General features: G+C 47.4%; 1 protein-coding gene, 1 long non-coding RNA gene and 1 pseudogene across 2 annotated transcripts in view; all 3 read left to right on the top strand.

The window, feature by feature from the left end:
• The window catches only part of LOC142047319 (uncharacterized), a 117350-nt gene that overhangs the window by 87135 nt on the left and 14941 nt on the right, over positions 1–15274 (top strand). The window lies entirely within an intron of this gene.
• The window catches only part of LOC116822605 (alpha-mannosidase 2C1-like), a 101437-nt gene that overhangs the window by 82178 nt on the left and 3985 nt on the right, over positions 1–15274 (top strand). The gene's annotated exons all lie outside the window — the stretch shown is intronic.
• LOC116822603 (alpha-mannosidase 2C1-like) lies at positions 6400–14757 on the top strand (annotated as a pseudogene).

A 15274-nucleotide genomic window follows, 5' to 3' on the forward strand; every position in this document is an offset into this window, starting at 1 on the left:
CAAATCACACTTGGAGTTGCAGCTAGCAAGAGATGTTAAGAGTAACAAGAAGGGTTTCTTCAGGTATGTTAGCAACAAGAAAAAAGTCAAGGAAAGTGTGGGCCCCTTACTGAATGAGGGAGGCAACCTAACGACAGAGGATATGGAAAAAGCTAATGTATTCAGTGCTTTTTTTTTTGCCTCTGTCTTCACAAACAAGGTCAGCTCCCAGACTACTGCACTTGGCAGCACAGCACGAGGAGGAGGTGACCAGCCCTCTGTGGGGAAAGAAAATGGTTAGGGAGTGTTTAGAAACGCAGGATGAGCACAAGTCCATGGGGTCGTATGTGCTGCATCCGAGGGTGCAAAAGGCGTTGGCAGAGGTGATTGCAGAGCCATTGGCCATTATCTTTGAAAACTCATGGCGATCGGGGGAGGTCCCGGATGAGTGGAAAAAGGCTACTGTAGTGTCCATCTTTAAAAAAGGGAAGAAGGATGATCTGCGGAACTACAGGCCAGTCAGCTTCACCTCAGTCACTGGAAAAATCATGGAGCAGGTCCTCAAGGAATCAATTCTGAAGCACTTAGAGGAGAGGAAAGTGATCATGAACAGTCAGCATGGATTCACCAAGGGCAAATCATGCTTGACTAACCTAATTGTCTTCTATGATGAGATAACTGGCTCTGTGGATGAGGGGATAGCAGTGGATGTGTTATTCCTTGACTTTAGCAAAGCTTTTGCTACGGTCTCCCACAGTGTTCTTGCCACAAGTTCAAGAAGTATGGAGTGGATGAATGGACTATAAGGTGGATAGAAAGCTGGCTAGATCGTCGGGCTCAACAGGTAGTGATCAATGGGTCCATGTCTAGTTGGTGGCCGGTATCAAGCGGAGTGCCCCAAGGGTTGGTCCTGGGGCGTTTTGTTCAATATCTTCATTAATGATCTGGAGGATGGCGAGGACTTGCACCCTCAGCAAATTTGCAGATGACACTAAACTGGGAGAAGTGGTAGATATGCTGGAAGGTAGGGATAGGATAGAGAGGGACCTAGAGAAAGTAGAGGATTGGGCCAAAAGAAGTCTGATGAGGTTCAACAAAGACAAGTGCAGCATCCTGTACTTAGGATGGAAGAATCCCGTGCACTGCTACAGACTAGGGACAGAATAGCTAGGCAGCAGTTCTGCAGAAAAAGGACCTGGTGGTTACAGTGGATGAGAAGCTGGATATGAGTCAACAGTGTGCCCTTGTTACCAAGAAGGCTAACAGCATTTTGGGCTCTATAATTAGGGGCACTGCTAGCAGATGGAAGGATGGATCATTCCCCTCTATTCGACATCGGTGAGGCCTCATCTGGAGTACCGTGAGCAGTTTTGGGCCCCACACTACAAGAAGGATGTGGAAAAATTGGAAAGAGTCCAGCGGGGGGCAAGAAAAATGATTAGGGGGCTGGAGCACATGACTTATGAGGAGAAGCTGAGGGAACTGGGATTGTTTAGACTGCAGAAGAGAAGAATGAGGGGGGATTTGATAGCTGTTTTCAACTATCTGAAAGGGGTTCCAAAGAGGATGGGTCTAGACTGTTCTCAGTGGTAGCAGATGACAGAACAAGTAGTAATGGTCTCAAGTTGCAGTGGGGGAGGTTTAGGTTGGATATTAGGAAAAGCTTTTTCACTAGGAGGGTAGTGAAGCATTAGAATGGGTTACCTAGGGAGGTGGTAGAATCTTCTTCCTTCGAGGTTTTTAAGGTCAGGCTTGACAAAGCCCTGTCTGGGATGATTTAGTTGGGGATTGGTCCTGCTTTGAGCCGGGGGTTGGACTAGATGACCTCCTGAAGTCCCTTTCAACCCTGACATTCTATGATTCTATGACTGGCGAGATTGGGCAGCAGCCTAGATGTGGGATGGGAGGAGGAGGAGAAGGAGGGGCAGAGTTGTAGCTGACCCCAAGGTTGAGACTATGGGGTTGATGGAGAGGAGGGTGGCTGTGGGGCCGGCACTGGGGAGGGGGGGAAGGTGTGGGGCAGCTGGGCAATGTAGCTCACCCAAGGGCTAGTATGAGTTGTGGGTAGAGAGGCAGCCATAGCCTGGAAGATTTTTGTATTCAGTTTAATGGAATATATTGGCCTAGAGATTGAAAGGTGTTAACATGACCTGCCACTGTACGGCGCTAAACAGTGAAACAAGGCTTGGGATTTTGGAAGACACAGACATTGGTCTGCTCAGTCCCACAGCAAACACCCAGTTAAAAATCTTTGTAACCTTTTATAAAAGACACAGAACAAGAAGGAAACAGTTCACACATTTGAAATGTAGCATATCGAGTGAGGCTTTTGTTTTAACAATATTCTTTTGCTATAGAAAGTTTTTAGAAGGGACAAGCCCTATCTGAAGGTCTCTTTGATGGTATTAAAGATAGTAATAGCTGTCCCTTGTTTTTCCCTTTGTTATTTTGGGGTTTTTTTGTTTGCGTTTGGTTGGTTGGTTGGTTGGTCGGTTGGTTTTGGTAGAGAGAAGGAGTTAGCTGAGATGGGCTTGATCTATTGTTGCAGATGGATGGTGTTTCCAAAAAGACCGAATAAGTCAAAAACACACAAAAAGGGGAAGATTGAAAAACTTTCCCTTGCAGCCTTACTGCTGGAGAACTAAAGGCACAGCACATGTCTGATCAGCCGCTCTGAGACCTGGCAAACTTATACCAGCATTGAGCTGCTTAGAACATTGCTTTTTGCTGCCTCGTTAGTCACAGGATCACAGCAGTGCTGCAAAATATGCAGTCTTGGCCAGCTGAGCCAGACTCTTACTAAACAGAAGGCAAAAGGAGAGGGAGAGGGAAGAGGAGAAATAGGAGGGAAGGAAAATGACACACAAAGGTTGGAGCAGTGGTGACAGCAGGAACCAAAGTCTTACATTCCAGGTGGTGTTTGGGATTTGGCCGGAGCCAGTGCAGGTGGCCGTGTCATCTGGATCCCTCTCTCTCAGGCCTGGTCTGGACAGGATATTTCTCAGCATCAGGATCAAGATCATGAAGGCCCAACAGTGTTACGGTGGATTCTGAGGTCCCTAGGAGATGGTGGATGTGGCAGCCATGCAGTGAAGCTCACTTCTTCCTGTCCACCCATCTCCCAGCTAGTCAGAGCACTGCATTCTCCCCAAAGATCTTTTTTTTCTAACGGACCCCAAAGGGAGTGATGGGTGGAATAGTCCTTCCCCTTATTCTTTTGTCCACCAATTAGACCTAATTTCTGACACACTAGTTTTGGTCCCTTGATTTCCAGCCTCACAGTTCTCTTGTTGACCAGGCATGATCTTAACACTGTCCTTGAGTTTCTAGTTGGCCTTTCTGTTTGGGCTCACTCAGTCTGTCTCCCTTTCCTCAACATTCCCTGTTATGAGTTATTGGAACATTTGATTAAGTTTTTATGCACTTACCCAAAGTTAAGCTTACAATTGGGACAGGTGTACGAGGCCCAAATTATTAGAACAGGCTCCACTAGCCTGGCTGGATCATAATGTGGTGGCTTGTCTTCCTCTCTCCTCCCCTTGAGCCATTTCTTTAGCCCTTTTCTTCTCTATGATTTTGATTCCCCCTTCATCTTCCCCCCTGCCTCCATTCTTTCCTATTCTCTTCCTCTGCATCTCCTCCAACCCTTTTCCCTGGGGCCGGTGGGCTCTTCCCCTGAGTTTCCCCAGCTCGCCTTCTCACCAGGACTCCCTGTTTTCTCTCTCTTTCCCCCTCCTCCCACCTCTTTCTTTCCTTCTGTCCCTTTTTGGCTCTTCCTCCCCCAACCCACTTGCTCCCCATTCCCCAGGGATGTCTTTCCCTAGTGCCTGCCTCTGCTCCCTGCCTCCTCTCCCTGCTTTTTCCTACCCATATAGGTACACACCCCTGTACTTTCTCTCTCTGTATCCACACACTCACACAGGGTGACTGAGGAAGATCTAATTTAGAATGAATCAAAGCTCTTGACTCTCTTAAGGAAAAGCTGCCAAACTCTAGGATGCTCCCTGGCTCTGGCTTTCTGATCATCTCAATGATCCTTTGTAACAAGAGTTTCTTGTGCCCCTCAACCCCAAGCAGTATTGTCAGGGGCATCTGCTCTTCCAGTGTGCCACTGAGGAGCAATTTAGTGGCCATGAGAGATGCAAAGGCTGCCTAGAATTCTTCAGTGGATGCATATTTTCACTGGGCATTCCAGGGAGTCAGTCAAAGGGATGGGAAGCAATATGGCTGCTGCTAAGTCTCTTTGATATGTGTGTGAGGAAAGTTCCTCTCTCTTTACAGTCTCTCCAACAAGCATTACCAAGCATTCATCATTCAAAGTGCTTTAGCAAGGTGGGTGAGAAGTACGATCTCCCTTTTACAGATGGGGAAACTGAGGCACAGAGAGGGAAAGGTCAACGTTCTCAAAAGCAGCTACTGATTTTTTTTTGGGTGCCTTCATTTCTTGTGCCCAACTGGGGACACCTGGGGGCTGATTTTCAGGGGTCTGTGGAGCCAGTGCTCCCATTGCCTTCAACTGAATTTGGGGCTAGAGCTGGTGTGGAAGTAAAAGGCCTCTGCATGGAGAGTCCTGGCCTTCTGCAGTGTTCTGGGGATGTGCAGGGCTTGAAGGTGGGTCTTGTGGCTTTGTTCCCTTTTCACCCCCTACCAGGATGATGTGGAGGTATCTCAGCAAGGGTCTCCTCATGGAGATTTCCTCCCCAGAGCCTTCTACCATGGGTTTGACCATGGGGGTGGAATGACTTAGCCACAGAATCCCAAGAAACTGCATCCTGAAAACAATTCAGGTCAGATCAAAACCCTCATTGGACAAAGGATCATGGTGCAGTAGGAGTGAATGGAGAGAACAAGTGTCAAGGTTTTTCCCCCACTTTGAAATTTAGAATACAAAAGTGGGGATCTGCATGAACATTTCTAAGCTTAATTACTAGCTTAGATCTGGTAACACTGACACCACCCAGAAATTTCAGTGTCTGGGGCACTACCTGTCCCCTCCAAAACTTTTCCCTCCCTGGGTTGCCTTGAGGGGCTTCACCAATTCCCTGGTGAACACAGGTTTAAACTCCTTGGATCTTAAAACAAGGAGGAATTAACCATCCCCCCTCCTTTCCCTCCACCAATCCCTGGTGAGTTCAGACCCAATCCCCTTGGATCTTAAAACAAGGAAAGTCAATCAGATTCTTAAAAAGAAAGCTTTTAATTAAAGAAAGAAAAGGTAAAAATTATCTCTGTAAAATCAGGATGGAAAATGCTTTACAGGGTACACAGATTCATATAGACCAGAGGGACCTCCCCACCCAGCCTTAGATTCAAAGTTACAGCAAACAGAGGTAAAAATTCTTCCAGCATAAAGAAACCTTCACAAGTTGAGAAAACAAACATAAGATTAATCCACCTTGCTTGGCTATTACTTACAATTTTGAAACATGAAAGACTGATTCAGAAAGATTTGGAGAGCCTGGATGTATGTCTGATATTAGTCCCAACAGCGAATGTCCAAAACAAAAAGCACAAACAAAGACTTCCCTTCACCAAGATTTGAAAGTATCTTGTCCCCCATTGGTCCTTTGGTCAGGTGTCAGACAGGTTTTCTGAGCTTCTTAACCCTTTACAGGTAAAAGAGACATTAACCCTTAACTATCTGTTTATGACAACAACCAACGGTGCTGTGGAACTTTCTGTACTCTACTACTTTCTGGAAGCCAAATTCTGCAACATGGAAAACTCACAGGGCCCAAATTCTTCTCTTACAGAGCTGTATCTTGAAACGACTGCCCTTGCCTGAGTTCTAGCCCCATAATAGCCCATGCTTATTAAAGTCTTAGGGGACAATGTGAATGCCTATTGAGCACATTGGCAGAAGTGGAGACAGAGAGTGTATATTTTAACACATAATTGAGTTCAAGCTTCTCTGGTTGCTCACACGTCTGGGAATGATTTCAGCAACTGTTCTGATCCTCAGAGAAGTCCCAAGGAAGGCCCTGATCTTATAAGCTGATCATTGTAGGTGGCTCACTGCACCTAGGATGAAGCTCACCGAAGACTCTGCAGGCGTCCACCTACAGGGGGCTGCTAGCAGGGTTTGAGCCTGAGAATGTTTGAAAGGGGTCCCCTTTCTACCTACGATTCATTTACAATGCAGCTGATGTAACAGTGACAACATAGTGGTGTGAGTAAAACTATTTGAAGCTGTAAAATGGCCATGCAACGGGGTCAGAGTCAGTAGAGGACCCAGTGCTATCGCTAATTACAATGGATTAATCATCTCTCTTGCGTGCAGGGATGACTATAAAGTAGCACATGAAAGGGAGCTGCAGCGACTCGAGTGCCCGTTGCTAGGCGACGGGGTGATCACTCCCCACCGTACCACCCCCAGACACCGCTCATGCGCAGTAGCCCTCACTTCCAACGCCACCTCCCCCGGTGGCTGGAGCAGCCCGGCCCGGCATGCCAGGACCGAGGTGGGCGCGGGGCAGGCTCGGGACGCTGGGCCGGGGGGTGCGCGGGCGAGCTCCTCTGGCTGGCGGGGGACCCGAGCCGCCACCGGCCCCTGGTTCCTGCGGGCCCGGCTGTGAGCGCGGGCCGGGATCGGATGGGTCTGGGTTTGGAAAGCGACGTGGCTTCTCCGCAGTGAAACCCGCTGCTGGGGCTGTGGGTCAGCCTGAGAGTCGCAGTGAGTCCCGCCGTGCCCCGGGGCGGGGCGATCGGGTGGGGTGTCCTCCCTGCTACAGCGGGTGTCGCTGCTCTGAAAGCTTGGAGCAGGCTGCGGGGGGTGGAGGGGGAGGGACACTTGCAAGATCCTTTATTGTGTGTTTAAAAGCTTTAAAAATCAAAGGTGCTGTGCTGCTGTCTCTTTCCCCTTTGCTGTTTCACTCTGCAGTTAGGCTGGTCAGTTTCATTTTTCTGCTTCTTTCTCAGGGATTCTCACAATCCTTTTGGGTTTCTCACAGTGTAGGAAGGAGGTTCTCCTTTTCACCCTATGGAGCAGCTCCACAGAGATCCTCTCACAGACCCATCTGTCTTACCAACACCACAATCTTCCTGTTATTTAGCTTTCAAATATTTAAACAAAAAGACTACTTTCATAGACCCTACAATTACTGCATCTATTCCTGGCAGCTGTCACATAAATCCTTGCTCCTGCAACTGGCTCTGCTCAGGAGGACCCCAGTGTGGAGACTGAGACTTATTGAAGTTAATGGGGCTTCTCCGTAGACGCACAGCCAATCCACTTAAAATAAATTGCAGGATTGGGGCCTGAATATATGCATGCACAGGAAGCTAGATGTGAGCTAAACAGGATTGCCACATGTGTGTGTCCCCCTCCAATCCTGCCATGGGGCACAAAGGAGTCAGGTAGGCTGTGTTGGGTGGGAGAAAGTGGGAACCAGCTAGCCTCAGAGTGATACTACTGTTCTCACATCTAGCTCCCTGCACATGTGCACTACTCTGATAGCAGCATGGTGCAGCCACTATCCTGGGGGGATGTCAGAAAAAACCCCCACTTGTATTACATTTTAAAAAATCCTTCAATCCTGTTTTCTTGAAAAAGAACAAACCAATAATTGCATTGTAACTACCTTCTTCAGAACTCAGATGAATGAATGACATGTTGAGTCTAAGACTATGTCACTCTGCAGCTTCAGGAGTGGAATTTCTGTCTGGTCTATAAATTTCTTCTAGATGTTTTAAGTCATAATGTGACTATTGCTGCTCAGCTAATGTCTTTAAAATCTGTACAAGTAGATAACTGAGTCATGGTATCGCTATATGTAGTTCATGTGAGTTCATTTAGGGACAGATCCTCAGGTGGTGTAGATTGTCATAGCTTCATCCAGTGCTAATATGCTGTAACCTTTGCTTGCAAAGGTATTTGTAAAGCTTTGAATGGGGGCTCCTATCATTTAAATAGAAAAGAACAAAAGGGAAACATTGTTATTAAGAGGATGGTGATGAATTGTTCTCCACATCCACTGAGGATAGTACAAGAAGTAATGGGCTTAATTTGAAGCAAGGGAGATTTAGGATGGACATCAGGAAAAAAATTCTAATTCTAAGGATAGTTAAGCTCTGGAACAGGTTACCTAGAGAGGTTGTGGAATCCCCATCATTGGAGGTTTTTTAACACCTTGGACAAAGACCTATTAGGGATGGTCTTCTAGATTTACTTGATCCTATCTCAGCACAGGAGGCTGGGCTAGAGGTCACTTCCAGCCGTATGTTTCTAAGATGGTGTGATTTGTGGGAACAAAGAAAATCTCCATGGCTTGGCACTTGTGGTGGTGAAAATATATAAGGCAGATACAGGTGTTCTGCTGCCAATGGTAACCACATGCTACGCTGGGCACCCAAGTTTATTGTCAGGCTAATAAGAAACAGGATTGTTAGTTTTTTAAAACATTGGGGTTTTTTAAACTGAATGTTTCTGCAGTGGTGAAACTGGGGAAAAACCAAAGTATGACAAAGCTTTAGCCTTCGTCAGGAGATTGGGAGACAGATCCTCGTACCTTGAGGTGATTGGCTTTATTGCATGTCATCTTTATTGCAGGCTTTTCGGGGACACCTGCTCCTGGTGTCTCTCTCCTGCTTCCAGACCCCTCAGCAAATCCCACATGATGAAGCTGTCAGACAAGAATTCTGACCTGCGAAAGCTGGGGACTCCTTTGGACCCACGTAAGTACCAGATTAGAGGAACAAAGTTATGTGAATTGATTTTTAACTGACATTTATTTAAATGAGGAAGTGATGTGAAGTCACTATTGTTTTTCCCCTTGAGGGACACAATGAGCTCTGTGTGTGAGATTCCATTTTTACTCCCCAGGTCCTGCAGATTAATCAGTAAGACTGTGTGCAACAGTGTGTGTATACAACTATTTTTTTCTACACCTAAAGATATCTTTAGCACTTTAACTTCAGGTTACTTGTGTGCGTATTAGCTAATCCTCACAACCCCCGGATGAAGTAGGACAGAAGATATCTAATCCTCCTTGTTTTACATTTGGGAAGAAACTGAGGGATGGAGAAGTTAAGTAACTTGACTGAGGCCTTGTGGCAAGTCAGTGTCAGAGGCAGGACTAGACTGCAAGCTAGGCACTCTGAAATCTCTTTGCTCAGCCATCTGCCTCACTCTTTTGGATTCTTTCAGCTTCATGTTTAGGACTTTGATTTTGATTTATGCGTTGGGCCTATCGGCAAATCTCCAGGCAGAACAGAAGGCCTGTGATAATGCTGGGGCAGTTAAAGGAGGTATCATAAATATCTGTTTCTTAGGTGTTTGTAATTTGTTATAAAAAGAAACTCCAGACTAAAACTTGACCCAAGAACTCTGGAAGCTAATGACCTGTCTCTGTCCATCCTGAGCCCCTCTCCACCAACTTGACTCCCATGACAGCAGTCCCTGTGGAATACTTCATGTTAGACTATGGAGGTGCAGGGAGTGGATCTTTGAGACTTGGGCCTTCATGAAATAGGGCTGATTTCATCCCTTTTCTCCCCCTCTGAGGCATTTTCCTGCCTGGTGGGTAGTTACTCTATCCCTGCAGTCACAATCTCTGGACTCACTCCATCCTGGTAATGTGAGACACCCTTTGTGCACCCCTTCTGTTTCCAGCATGACAGCTCCTTTGTCCTGATTTCTGTGAGAGAGCAGGTCAAACTATCGCTAGAGAGCTGGCTGATTTGCTCAACAGCTGACTGAGATGCCTTGGCTCTTTGGGACCTGGGTGGAATATTTGGGTGTCTCAATCCAGTTCCTAGACAACAGGTCTCTGTACTGTAAAAGCGCCTTTAAACTTTCCCCCCTTGATGACTATCTGACTGGATGAGCCATGGAGAACAAACTGCCCGTGGATGCTCCTGGTGGGTCTGGCTTGATGTGTATGGGTGGAGGCAGAGCATGGGGTGCTTGTACTCCTGCTGACCATGCCCTATCATACCTGATCTATACAGAGCAGATCTCTGTCTACAGGTCTGTCAATTGAGCATCCTTCACTTTAGGAAAAAATAAAACCAAGCCCTGGAGGGATTGTCTCTGTGTGTGTTTGCGCATTGGTGTCTGTACATACTACGTGGTTTCCCCACAGACCTCCTTAGAGAGTCTGCTGAGGCTGTAGTGTCTTGTGCATGTTAACCTTTCATGGGGAAATGCTTAATCATGAATGGCTCAACATCAGTTCAGAAGTGTATGTACCTGTCTTTTTCAGGTGGTGGACCTACTGGTTTAAAGTGGAGCTTAGCATCCCCAGAGAATGGGTGGGGAAGGAAGTGCATCTCCTGTGGGAAAGCGATGGGGAAGGGATGGCGTGGAGGGATGCGCAGCCGGTTCAGGTAAGAGGAAGTGTATGTGCGCCAGTGCTAGATCTTTATTAGAAGTACGTCATAGGCAGTGCTGCAATCAATGCTGTTTCCATGATATGTCCTCTGTCTCAGCCCTTTATAATGGGGCTGTAGGATTCCCAGCCATTTGTTACATGGGTTGAATCAGACTGGATTTTAATTTCCTCTAATTATACAGCGCTTCCCTGTTTTGTGAGGTTTTTAATGCAATATTCCTGACCACTGGTCTGTGGCATGGAATACCCATGGGATTGGTATTAACACTGGGGTTGCAGCAGCTCTAGAGGAGAAGCCGACCCTTTCTATGATATTTTTAGTGTCTGTTTGATGGGGCTTGGAGACATGTCCTAGGGAGGTTTGAGCAAAATCTTCATTCAGCGAGTTGCTGCAAATGGTCTTTGTACTAGTTCCATAGGCAAACAGTGAGCACTGTCTCAGTATGCACAAAACTCCATGGTAATCTGCCACGTGTCAGAAGGGGCCCCTTTGCTGATATGTATCAACAAGCCATGGGTTAGTGATTCTGTACTGATGCAGAATGGCAGCCATTCCCACTGAACCTGTGTTAACATCTCTGACGTGAGTGTTGTCATGGAGCTATCTTAATGTCCCTCCTCCCTGTCATGACACACAGGGTTTGACTAAAGAAGGGGAGAAGAACAGCTATATCCTGACAGACAGCCTCAGGGATGCAGAGCCTCACAGGTGAGCACTGATGCTTGCTGAAATTCAGGGAAACCCGCACCCTGCACTGGTTGGAGGGGCTATGAGGTACTCTTGGCACAGCCACACCACACAGGGTAAGTGCCCAGGCCTCTCCGTTCAGAGCTGTGAGGACCAGTGATGCACCATTGTCACCTATTGGCTGCTCAGCTCATGAGGTAACATCAGGCTGGATTACAATGACAAGGTTTATTGATTGCTGTGCTTCAGGGTGTGAGTTGCTCACTAGGTAGGATCAGGAAGAAATTTGTCCCACGTGGGGTAGTGTTGCACAGTTAGGTAGGTGTTGTATGTCAGTATCTGAAGCACTGGCTACCATAAGAGACAGGATACCAGACTAGACGGGCCACTGGTCTGGCCTGGTCTGACCGTTCCTGTGCTTTTGGCAGATCTTGTTTCCCAGTCTCTACGCAGAGAACACAGTGAGGTGCTCATTGATCTCTAGTGACTTCTGTTTCCATTTTTTTCATTTCTACAGTCTGATTGTCTACGTGGAAGTTGCCTGCAATGGTCTCTTTGGGGCTGGAAAAAGCAGCCTGATTGCATCTTCTGACTCTGACAAGAAGTTCACCCTGCACAAGGCAGAGCTTGTGGTCTTCAGCAGGGATGTCCATGAGCTGCTGGTAGATTTTGAGATTCTGGTGGACATGGCCAAGGTAAATACTTTAGTCCTCTGTCTCTTTTATTCTCCAGCTCCTCTACCTCCCTCCCTCCTCCTTTTTTCATGACTTTCCTTTGGTTTGACCTCCTTACCCCAGCTCTCCAGCCTCTACCAAAAAGACCTGAAGGAGTAAGTATTTGCCATTGTAGCTTGTGTACAACTGGAAGTGTCTCCTTTGTCTCATCATGCCAGCTAACATCTGCAGCCTCTGAGTTCCAAAAAACTGAAATGCGTACACTGGAGGAAGGAAACACCACTTTTGTGTCTGTATTGCCTCAGGCTACATGTATCATTGGTAGAGAGGTGAGAAGTTGATAGGACACAGTTAATGGACTGTCCACATGTGCAGCAGTTCAGCGTGCTATCCATCATATAGACTCTCAGCCTGTCCAGTATAAGAGTTGCTGAGCTAAGCGTATCTCTGTTCTCACTTTGCCCTCCCTCAGCTCCTAGGGCAGGGAAATCAGCGGAGCTTCCAGATGCTCTATGTGGCCAATCAGATGGTTAACCTGCTTGATGTCACAGACTCCTGTACCTTCTCTGTGGTGCGTCATCTCGCCATTCTTCTGGCTGAAGATTGAAGAGGCGAGAGCCAGCACACCATCCATGCTATGGGCCACTGCCTCATCGATTCTGGTAAGAGTGGGTCCAGGGAATGCGTGCTTACTGAAAGGCCTGTGGTTAGTAGGGCTGACCAATTATGCTGGGTGCTGCCAGAGGGAAGCAGTTCTCAGGTGAGCAGGCACTGAGTGTTCTGTGGAAGTGATGCTCTGAGCCTCTAGGGGAAGGGACAGGGACATCCCAGCTATCAGCTACAAAATGTATGTAGCCGTATCAGCCTGGCTGGAAATGGTGTCTTACCACAGGGCTGGAAGGTGTCCTTTACAAAGGGGCATGTCAAAGCCTTCCATGCCTATTCCTTAGTTCCTTTGCCTGGCCCCTAGATTTCAACTTCCCAGTGGGGTTTTCCCTAGTCAAGCTATTGTGGGAAAAGGAAGTGAGGTATCCAGGACAGGCAGCAGCTCCGTGAGCTGAGGACTCTTCAGGACTTACAGCCATGCTTCAATCCATTGACATTTTAATAGTGTGATTTTTCCCATGTCTTCATACCCCACAGTGGTTGATTCTTGTAAAGGCAGCACAGCCTGGATTCCAGATGAGCAGAGACCTACCGAATTCACAGTCCATCTTTATGAATTTCATGGTCATAGCATTTTAAAAATCTTGATTGTGACATTTCAGATATTTAAATCTTAAATTTCATGGAGTTGTAACAAAGCATGAATATGTATGGAAAAACAGCAAAATACAAACATGTAAAGCCCTTAAGTCCATGTTTCTCAAACCAGGGGTCCCAACCCAAAAGGGGGTTGCAAAGCTATTGTAGGAGTGGTCGCGCTATTGCCACCCTTACTTCTGCGCTGCCATCAGAGCTGGGTAGCTGGAGCATGGCGGTTGCTGGACTGATGCCGAGCTCTGAAGGCAGTGCTGCACCAGGAGCGGCGCAGCCTTCAGGGCTGGATTCCTAGCCAGCAGCCGCTGCTCTCTGGCCACCTGGCTCTAAAGGCAGTGCCACCAGCAGCTGCAGGTAGAAGTAAAGGTGGCAATACCGTACTATGCCCTCCTTACCTCTGTATTGCTGCTGGCAGCGGCACTGCATTCAGACCTTGGTGCCTGGCAAGCCGCTGCCACGCTCCAGCCACCCAGCTCTGAAGGCAGCATAGAAGTAAGGGTAGCAATACTGCAACTCTTATACAATAGGCTTGAGACCCCCATTTGAGAAATGCTATGTACTTGTATATATTTTTGCCCTATATTATAAAAGAATACAGTACAGAGTGAAAGTACACAAAATATCAAATTTTACGGGGGAGACCAGATTTCATGGTCTGTGACACATTTTTCACAGCTGTGATGAGGCTCAGTTGTGTCTTTCCAGCCAGGGGAAGGCAACACAGAATGGGCATTGGCAGGCGGCAGGTTGTATGTGTATATAAGATAATGGTCGTTTAAAATGGAAAGGCCATGTGGCCACAGTGAGCTCAGCCTTCTTCTGTCCCTGCAGCCTGGCTGTGGCCATACAAGAAGTCTATCTGCAAGTGTGCTCGCAGCTGGGTGAACGTTGTACGCATGATGGAGAAGAACCCGGAGTTCACGTTTGTCTGCTCACAGGTGAGTTGTCATCTTCCACTTCTAGGTGGGCAGCAAAACTCTTGGAGCAAAGACAGGAGGAAGGTTAGTGCATGTTCTAAAGAGCGTGGTAAGTGGCTGGAGGAGCTGCTGTGCAAGGGACTTCTCTATCCCTGGTCTCCAAGTTGCTTCTACCATGTTCCCAACCCCAGATGCCTGGTATATCTTTCAGCCCAAGCCTTCTGCCTGGTAGCAGAGAGCTGTCCTGCCAGGTCTCGGACCAGTCCTGTTTGCACTGAGCTCCAATGCCTGCTAAAAAATCAGGTTTGCAGTTGCTGTGAGTCAGAAGCTTTAGACAAATTGGATAATCTGTAAAATTGTCTCCCGGTGCTTTATGGCTCTGTCTTCTTTGCAGGCCCAGCAGTTTGAGTGGGTGAGGAACTGGTATCCTGGGCTGTACACTCAGATTGAGGACTACGCCAAAAAGGGACGGTTCATACCGGTTGGTGGCACCTAGGTAGAAATGGTAAGGTCAGAGCAGCCCTTCTGCATCGCCCTCTGAGTCTTCTCTCTAACAGATCAGTTCCTGAGTCTCAGATGCCTTCTCTTAACATCTTCTTCTGCTCAGCCCCTCAAGGGGAATCATGAGAGGGGTTTTGGAACCCAGCCCCTAGCCTGGGGAGCCCTCCCCTCTGGAAACGTAACCCTAACCCTACCATTTGGAATACTAATGGTACCTGAAGACCACTACCCTTTAGAACCCTTATCCTAGCTCAGGGACCCCTACCCTTTGGGACATTAATCCTAGGCATTGGGGCCTAACACAGTGACTCCTACCCTTTGGAAACCTAAATGTATCCTGGAGAGCCCTATACTCTGCAACCTTAACCTTCGCCAGGGGAGTCCTATGTATTGGAAACCTAAATATAGTGTGGCGTGTCCTCTCTGTTGAAACCCTAATGCTACCTTGGGGATCCCCGACCCTAGCTTGGGGAGTCACACCATCTTGAATCCTAATGCTTGCTTGGGCAGCCCTGTTACCCCAGGTTTTCAGAACCCACAGCACTCCAGGTGGTGTCATGAATAAATCAGTGGGGACACAGCTCTTCTATCTGATAAATGATTTGCACGGACCAGAGTCCTTTAATCTAAAACTACTTTTTTTATTAGTGCACACACAGATCAATGCTTCAGCAGTAGGGCTAGAGCATTCCAGACATTTATATTTACCCAAAGTCTGAAATGATTTCGAGTGATCACCAGGCAGCCTTCTGGGGGCCCTTCTGTCCAGCTGATGGGGAGTTTAGGTGTCGGCACCTTGCCTGAAGAAAAGCTTCCTCTGGCTAGTTAGAAAGCATGCTCTCTAACTAAACTCTTTTTTATAGATTTTCTCCAGACAAAGCACATAACTCATAATAGCCTCTAATAGGCTAACAGTTTCCCTAG

The sequence above is a fragment of the Chelonoidis abingdonii genome, chromosome 9 (assembly GCF_003597395.2).
Source record: "Chelonoidis abingdonii isolate Lonesome George chromosome 9, CheloAbing_2.0, whole genome shotgun sequence".
NCBI classification, from domain to species: Eukaryota; Metazoa; Chordata; order Testudines; family Testudinidae; genus Chelonoidis; species Chelonoidis abingdonii.